Genomic DNA, 8,876 nt, shown 5'->3' with positions numbered 1-8,876 from the left:
TACTTCCACAAAGTACTCTGGGAAGACTTCTGTGGTAAAAACCAGAGATCTTCAGCTAATAACAATTTTTCTTCGACTCCTGGGAAATATGTAGAGCATTGGTTGCTTCATATGGCTCTGGAGTAGATATTAGTCTCACCCTAAAAGGAGGAAATAGATACTGAGTGGATTAAAATCTCATGGAACTATGGGGACAGACATGGGATAACTAAGTAACTCGTCTTTTGTTAGAGAAGTACTTTCCTCCAAACTTAAGTACTAAAGGTATTACAGTAGTAATATAATCATGCACAAAATAAGTTCATAATATAGCCTGAATTGCTGCATCCCAGCTTATATTTGGAAACCTCTGATTTGGAAAAAATACTATTTTCTTCAGAGGATGCTTGTATGGGGTCATTAGCCACTCCAGAGTTCTTAAAAACACTAGTAAACGTAAGTGAGGAAATCTGTCGTATTATTGTTAGCTTGCCTGTGAATTCTGTAGTGGGTAACTTAACCAACCACAGAGAAAGTATTTGCTAAGAGATAGAAGGAGAGTGTTTTTCTCTTTACATTGGCGAGTTACTGAATCCTAAATTCAGTTTAGATCTCAATAGGAGAAACTTGAACTGTGATAGATCTTTACTACTGTACTATGTTATGACTGGAATACGAAGTTGGGATCTACCATACAGCTATAAATAGCTCTCTGTTGGCTTTGGGTGGCCTCAGGTCTAGTTATCTTTAGACAGTTTCATACTGCAGTGAAACTTTAAAGGCCATGGATGTCTTTGACTCCAGTTCACCTTCATTCTCCAGCTCATACAGTCTAGATACTGGGTATAGGATTTCCTCTTAGGGAAAACCTTATGCTTGAGATTTGTATCCATTAAGAATTATGAACATGAAGATTCTTATCCTTTGGGCTAAGAGAACGTTAATGAAGCATGTATCTCTCACTGTTTCCAATTCCTGAGAATCTTTGCAAGAGAAAATTCTACAACACAAGTTTTTATTCCACCGGACTAAAAGAGTTGGAAGCCTACCTGTTGCATCTTTTTTTTTTTTTAGTATCTTGATATTAAAATGATTAGTTTATATGACATTATTTTTTAATTTAAAAATTAAATAGTGCCAACAGGAAAGCCATTTCCCAGTCTCTTCCTTTTTTTTTAAGATGCCTTTTCTGGCATTGATAAAATGCTAACACTTCTATTTCCAGATTTGTCAATTTTAGACTCTATGGACCTTCTATTATAGGTGATGATTCAGCATTCACAACCTCTTGTTTCCTTTCTTCTGTTATCTCTTCTAACACAATTTTTTAAAAAGCTTATTTATTTATTTCGAGAGAAAAAGGGGGGGAGCGAGAGAGAGTGAGCAAGGATAAGTGGAGGAGGGTCAGAGAGAGAGGGAAAAAGAGAATCTCAAGCAGGCACCACGCTGTCAGCACAGAGCCCGACACAGGGCTCAATCCAAGGAACCAAGAGATCATGACCTGAGGCAAAATCAAGAGTCAGATGCTAAACTGACTGAGCTACCCAGGTACCCCCTAAACCCAATTTTTAGTCAGTGTTTACGTTTATTGCCTATGCAAAATTTCAGAGACTGAAACTATTTCATAATTATTTCTTCCTTGTGTAGCTTTTTTGGTTTTTGCCTTAAAAGGTACTTTTGACATTTTTCTGTTTTGGATTTACTGTATCTGTTATGTGCCTTTTTCTTGTTCTTCTGAAGTACACTATCCAGCAGTTCCAAAGAGGTGCATGGCAGACATAAACTTTTTGAGTCCTTGCACTCATCCATGATTGATAGTATGGTTGGTTATAAACTTCTAGGACAAATAATTTCTCCCTCAGATTTTTGAAGGCATTATGTCCTAATACACACTGGAAAAAAAAAACAGTGCCGTTTTGAAGAAATCTTTTTAAAACAAATTTTTTAATGCTTTATTTATTTCTGAGAGAGAGACACACAGCATGAGCAGGAGAGGGTCAGAGAGAGAGGGAGATACAGAATCTGAAACAGGCTCCAGGCTCTGAGCTAGCTGTCAGCACAGAGCCCGACACCGGGCTTGAACCCACAAACCGCAAGGTCATGACCTGAGCCGAAGCTGTGAGTTTAACCGACTGAGCCACCCAGGTGCCCAACAGTGCCATTTTGATTCATGCTCCCTTTTAAGTAATTTCAAATCCCCAATCCCACCACCATACCTGCAACTCAGAATCTTTTAAGAGCTCCTCCTTAGCCCCTGAAATTTTATAATGTTATGCTCAGAAACCTTAAATGTTAGTGTGGATTGTGTTATCTTTTTCTGTATTGCTGGGCATTAAGTAGACCCTTTCAACTGAAAGACTCATGTCCCTCAGTTTTAGGAAACTGGTTTGTACTTCTCTTTTGATAATTTCTGCCTGTTTTCAGTCCTTTTTTTCAGGAACCCCAATTACTTTGATGTTGGACCTCCTATCTTTCTCCCAAAGTCTTCTATCTTTTTCTCTGTTTCCCATCTTTGTTCTGTTTTCCAAAATTTCTGTTTATTTTGGTTTATTTTTACTTAATTGGGCTTTTTCATAGAGCTGTTTTTCACAACATCCTGTTCTTGTTTTACAAAATATAATAGCTTTCCTTATCTAAGAACACTAATAATTAAAACATTTTTTCATATACTCTTTTTTTCCCTATTCCTGTGTATTTTGTTCTTTCATTTTTGATGAGCTTTGGATTTCTGTTTATATTAAGAGATGGGTGGGCTTCCTTGTAGGGAGATATGGCCATTCTGTTAGAGAATTTCTATATAAATTTTTGTAAAGGTTTTTTTTTTTTCCATTCACTTTCTCTACAGATGAAATTCTCAATCTTCTACCTAACATTCATCTACTTGGAAGCCACTGTTATGGGGACAGGTAAGGAAAGGGGAATGGAAGTTTACTGTTCTTTCACTTAATTTTTTTTCCTGGCCTTTAACTTCTAAGAATAAACTTTGGTTTCTTTTTTGGGGCAGCTGTTGCCTGGCTGTGTATCACTCGGGTATGTTGCACATATAAGCTTTCAACAATCCCACTTTTAGAACAGAGCACTGCCCCCACCTTCTGCAGCACCTGGTGCCTCTAAGTCCTAATCTTCCGAAAGGGGTGTTAGGGTGACTTGGCTTTCTTCCCTCCTACAGCAATTTCAGGATACAGTTTTATCACTGCCCTAGCTCTATCTGTAGTCTTTTGAAATTTGGTTGTGATCTATGCAGTCCCCTCTTTCATTCTGTCTCTCAGGTTTATACCTTTTACTATTATTTTTTTTTTAATCTATGAGTCTGTATACTTAATATGTATTATTTTTATTTGGGTCTTGGAAAGGAGTAGCAATAAACATGTGGTAAATCTGCCATAAATAGTACTAAATAGAATTATATTCTCAAAGAATAATGCTTAATGTTTTTTAAAATTGCCTATAATGTTAATGGATTTTAATATGGATTTCTTGGGAATTCAGAATTTTAGCATTTATGTGCAATCTTTCAGGATAAAGTTGGTAAAATGCAGTAACAATAGGGTAATATTGTTGAGGATTTAATGTTATATAATCCAATAATGGGTAAAATAAACATAAACAGCACATAAGAGTCTTCATTTAATACTACTGGCTTTTTTTTTTTTTTTTTTTCTGGCTGGTAAAACACCTCTGTCCTAGTGATTATCTATCCTTGATTAAGCTATTTTTGGTATCTTTCCAGAGATATTTTCTGCATATGCAAGTAAATACATATATATGTATCCCTCTTCCATTTTAATTCCAAATGTTTCAGAAGGCCCAGCACCATGGAGGTTGGAACTAAGACTTTCACAATCAATGTTCCAAATATTCAACTTTTTCTTCTATCCAAACAAAGTATCCTTTCAAGCACCCAGTTCCCCTTTCNCCGTGCTCCACAGAATGGGGGAAAAGACTGATAATGCTGTATTTTCCTGGTCCAACAATGCCTGGAAGTTGGTAGCATGTTTCATGCTGATCTGTGCTCTGCTAAGGACAGAGTGACTTACAAGGGAGAGGATGCTAATGTATCATACTGGCAGAATTAAGAAAACACCTGCACTTGAATCTTTTCTCATTTTCTCCAGGATTTTAGCATTCCTGCTATTAGCCAACTTTACTTTTTCTTGAAGGGACAATCTGGGATATGTAGATACTCCCAAATAACTTAAAAACTCTCACAAAAAATACACAGGAAAGGTTCAGTTCGCATACAGTTGGTGCAGACATTCTTTGAGCTACTGCAGGGAACTGCTTTACCACACACGGAAGGAAAGGAAACCAATTCAGTAAGGAATCGATATTGCTCTAGAATCTTCCTGTGACTCTTCTTTATCTGAGAACAGACCTCACCCATTCTGGCTACAGGGGTAGGCATGTGACCAAACCTGGGCCAAATATAGTAGTTTATGTTCTGTACACGGAGACTGACCTAAGGAATGGGTGATGAGCCAGTGTAAGTCACTGAGTCCTTCCCCTAGGATTTTTTCAAACTGCACCTGAAAGGACCAGATTTTCCTGCTGGTTATGGAGCGGTTAGGATATGAGCCCAAAGCCTCCTGTAGCCATGTCTCCTGCCTTGTGAAGAAGCCAGTCTGACACACAAAATAGGAAATGGAGGTGAGAGGTTTGGGGTTGTATTGATGGGATCCATATCTTTGTTCTTGTTCACAAGCCTGACTCCACCCTTATCTTTCTTAGGTTGGTTATAAGTGCCAACCAACTTCCCCTTTTGCTTAAGCTAGTTGAAAATAAGTTTCTGTCATATGCAGCAAAAAAGACCTTACCTATTTGGCTCCAGCTCCATAGATCTAAGTGCCTCCTAGGTAACTCCCTCTGTATGTTCCATGGTACTTCAAACTCATCTGTAGTACAATGCATCTTTCCTTCCTTAACCCATTCTACCTCCTCTATTTCCTATTTTCTCATCTTGATTATCAGGTCAACATCTACCCAACTGCCCAAGCCAGAAATCTAGATCCCTACTAGACTTCTTCTTTTCTACTTGATCCCCCTCCCTCAAGATCTAGTAGTTTCTAAGTGCTATTCCTTTTCTTAAATACTTATATCTGCTACCCTGCCTTCTACTACCTTTGAGACCCCTTCTGCTGCTTTTTCTTCTCTCACTGTACTGAAAAGGCCAATCTCAGAATCCTTACCCTGTCCGCTGCTGAATGGGGTTCCTTCTTGTCCCAGATGATTGGTCTAGTAGTTACATAAAGGCTGGTCAGTAATATAAAAGACAGGATGACAGGAAAGTACTCTTAAACAGGGATACTGAAGGTTAATTACACCGAGCAGGTTCTCCTCTATGAGGAAATCTGAATCTGAGACACAGAGAGGTCTACTCAGTTGTTCCAAAACAGAAGCTGAAGGTATACAGAGAGCAGGCAGAGGTGATGACAAGGAGAATGTAAATTCTTGAGTAAATAGAAAACGTGTTTAAGCAGGAGCTGTGAGTAATCCAAAACTACTAGGTATACTGAACGGAGGGGAAAGTAATTGGCTGATATGATAGAAACAAGGAGGAATGAAACCACAATGGTTGGTGACAAACTCTTGCTGTTGGGAAGACAACAAAATAATACTAGAACTGCTTTGGACTATGATTAACTTTCTAATTCCTAAATTATGCATACTCCAGCCTGTGTGAAGCATGGCTGGATGACAATACTTTGGTTCCTGTGAAATTTCTGTGTTCCCTTGATTCTTTTTGTCTCTAAGACCTCAACCCACAAACATTGTACTCTAGATATATAAATTAGTTCTCCAGTGATGTTATGCTCTGCCATATCTCTGTTTATGTGCATACACTGTTTCCTCCAACTGGAGCAATTATTCTCATCTCCCAAACATCTCTTAACTTTACCTGGATACCGCTTACTCAGGCTCCTCCAAGCTTTTCTTTCTTTTTAATTTTTAAAGTCTGTTTGTTTATTCATTTATTTAGGGATGGGCAGGGAGGGGCAGAAAGAGAGGGAGACAGAGAGAATCCCAAGCAGTCTCCACACTGTCAGCGCACAGCCCAATGTGGGGCTCAAATTCATGACCTGAGCTGAAACCTAGTTGGCTCAACCAACTGAGCCACCCAGATGTCCCATCTTCTAAGCTTTCTATAACCCAACCAAATTTGATGGTACTGCATATTGTAACTAAGTATCTCCACAACTAGAATATAAGCTTGAGAGCAGAGGTGCTGTCTTGTTCCCCTTTGTGTCCCCAGTGCCTGATCCAGTACCCAGCACAAAGCAGATACTTCATGAATGCCATTGATTTTGTTAAAGGTCAGTTGCTTAGACTCTTTGAAAAATCAGGAAGTTGAAGGGCCTTCCATTATCACCCCTTCTCCAATAGACCACTTGCAGTTGTGCCATGGTACTTTAAAGACAATAATTACATAGTTTTGTGCAGATTTCTTCAGTTCAGAATGCCCTTCTCATCCCTGTCTCCTACCTCCCTCCAAGATCAGAAGCAGGGAGAGCAGAGTTAGGGCTATCACAGTTGTCTGGGCAAAAGAGGATGATGGCCTGGGCTAAGGAGTACTGGTGGAGTAAGAGGTAGAGACAAATTCCAGAGCTGGGACAGTCAGTATGTACTTGATGAAGAACTGGATATGAGGTGAGGGATGGGGGCATATAAAAAATAACTACTGGGTTTTCTGGTTTGCTCAACTAGTGTTTTATTTAAAGAGATAGGAAAGATGGGGCGCTTGGGTGGCTCAGTCAGTTGAGTGTCCGACTTTGGCTCAGGTCATGATCTCAGAGTTCGTGGGTTCGAGCCCCGCCTCAGGCTGTGTGCTGAACGCTTGCTCAGAACCTAGAGTCTGCTTCACATTGTGTCTCCTTCTCCCTCTGCCGCCCCGCCCCCCCCCCCCCCCCCCCGGCTTATACTTTGTCTCTGTCACCATTCTACTTTCTGTCTCTAAGAATTGGACTACTCTAGGTATCTCAAATAAGTGGCATCGTATAGTATTTGTCCCCTTGTACTCGCTTATATCACTTAGAATAATGTCTTCAAGTTTCATCCAAATTTTAGCATGTGTCAGAATCTCCTTCCTTTTTAAGGCTGAATCAGTCCATTGTCTGATACACCTTTTAGTTATCCACTCATCCTTCAGCAGACGCTTGGGTTGCTTCCACCTTTGCCTATTTTGAATAACACTGCCTTTATGAACCTGGGTGTGCAAATATCTGTCTTTGTTTTCAATTCTTTTGGGTATATACCAGATGTGGACTGTATGGTAATTCTATGTTTAATTTTTGAGGAGCCACCATGTTTTCCATAGCAGCTGCACCATTTTACATTTCACCAGTGATGCCCGAGGGCTCCAAGTTCTCTACATCCTCCCCAAAACTTTTATTATTTTTTGATAATAGCCATCCTAATAGGCATGAAGTGGTATCTCACTGTGGTTTTAATTTGCATTTCTGCAGTGATTGGTGATGTTCAGCATATTTTCATGTGCTTATTAGCCATTTGTATATCTTCTTTGGAGAAATGTCTCTTTAAGTCCTTTGACCATTTTTGAATGGAGTTGTTTATTTCTGTTATTGTTGAGTCCAGTTATTTTGTAATATGAAATGGTTTCAGTGTCACAACAGGTCTCTAAGGCATGAGAATAAGTGTTTAAAATAGTATGAACATGCTGGGGACCTTGGGAAAAAGAGCAGAAAGAGGTGAGGATATCAAAGAAAGCCTAAAAAGTTTTTTGTAAAGTCTTACCTTTAGGAAGGAATTTAAAGAGGGACATTTCTCAGGATTCTGAGCTTATTTTAGTATTGTAGTTTGGCAAGCAACCTTTTGGGTTAAATAAGCACTGGAGGGCTAACCTGAGAACCTAACCCCTCTTCAAGAACATTACTTGTATGAAAAATGCTGTCTTATAAATCCTTTAATTAATTAAAAAAAAAAACCTTCTGGTATATAATTCATATATATCCTGATGACTACATACTAAAAACTAAACTTGAAAAGTATGTTGGCTGTAGTAATGGATTACAGAAATTATTATATAATGCTTTTAATTGGGAATTTAATATTTTTCAATTACCATAAGTTGATATGCATGAATCATTGTGGGATACATTATAAGAAACATACAGGATACAGGGCTATCGAAATAAAACAAAATCATAACTGATAGAAACATGAAAAGAAAGCTATTATCTACAGACGTAAAGAAGGGTTACATAGAAATCTGTGCTGTTAACTGGAGCAGCTGAAGAAAATAGTATTATTGGCCATTTGTAATAGATAACTACTCTCCAAGAGTAATACTCAGTTTAAATTACGTAAATTCTATTATTTTTAAGATAACCATTTTATTGGGGCGCCCGGGTGGCTTAGTTGGTTAAGCGTCCGACTTTCGCTTAGGTCATGATCTCGCGGTTCGTGGGTTCGAGCCCCACATCGGGCTCTGTGCTGACTGCCAGCTCAGAGCCTGGAGCCTGTTTCAGTCTGTGACTCCCTCTCTCTCTGACCCTCCCCTGCTCACGCTGTCTCTCTCTCTCTCTCTCTCCTAGAAATAAATAAAACATTAAAAAAATTAAAAAAAAAAAGATAACCATTTTATTGAATCTGTTGAACATGGGTACATTATTGGATTCTGAATTTTTGGTAAAATGTTATAAGACTCAGGTTAGATAAATGGGATGTCTTTCATTTGTTTACATATTGTCTAATTTCTTTCAAAAATATTTTGTCATTTTCAGAACATGTCTTCCTATTTTGTTAAATTTATTTCTAAGCATTGTATTCTTTTTGATGTTATTGTATGTAAAATTTCTTAACTTTGATTTGGATTATTCATTGTTAGCATTTAGAAATACAATTGATTTTTTTATATTGATCTTATATCCTGCATCCTTGTT

Source organism: Crocuta crocuta, unplaced genomic scaffold, assembly GCF_008692635.1.
Source record: "Crocuta crocuta isolate KB4526 unplaced genomic scaffold, BGI_CrCroc_1.0 scaffold141, whole genome shotgun sequence".
Lineage (NCBI taxonomy): Eukaryota > Metazoa > Chordata > Mammalia > Carnivora > Hyaenidae > Crocuta > Crocuta crocuta.
The sequence above is the reverse complement of the archived record's forward strand: the minus strand, read 5'-3'. Positions refer to the sequence as shown.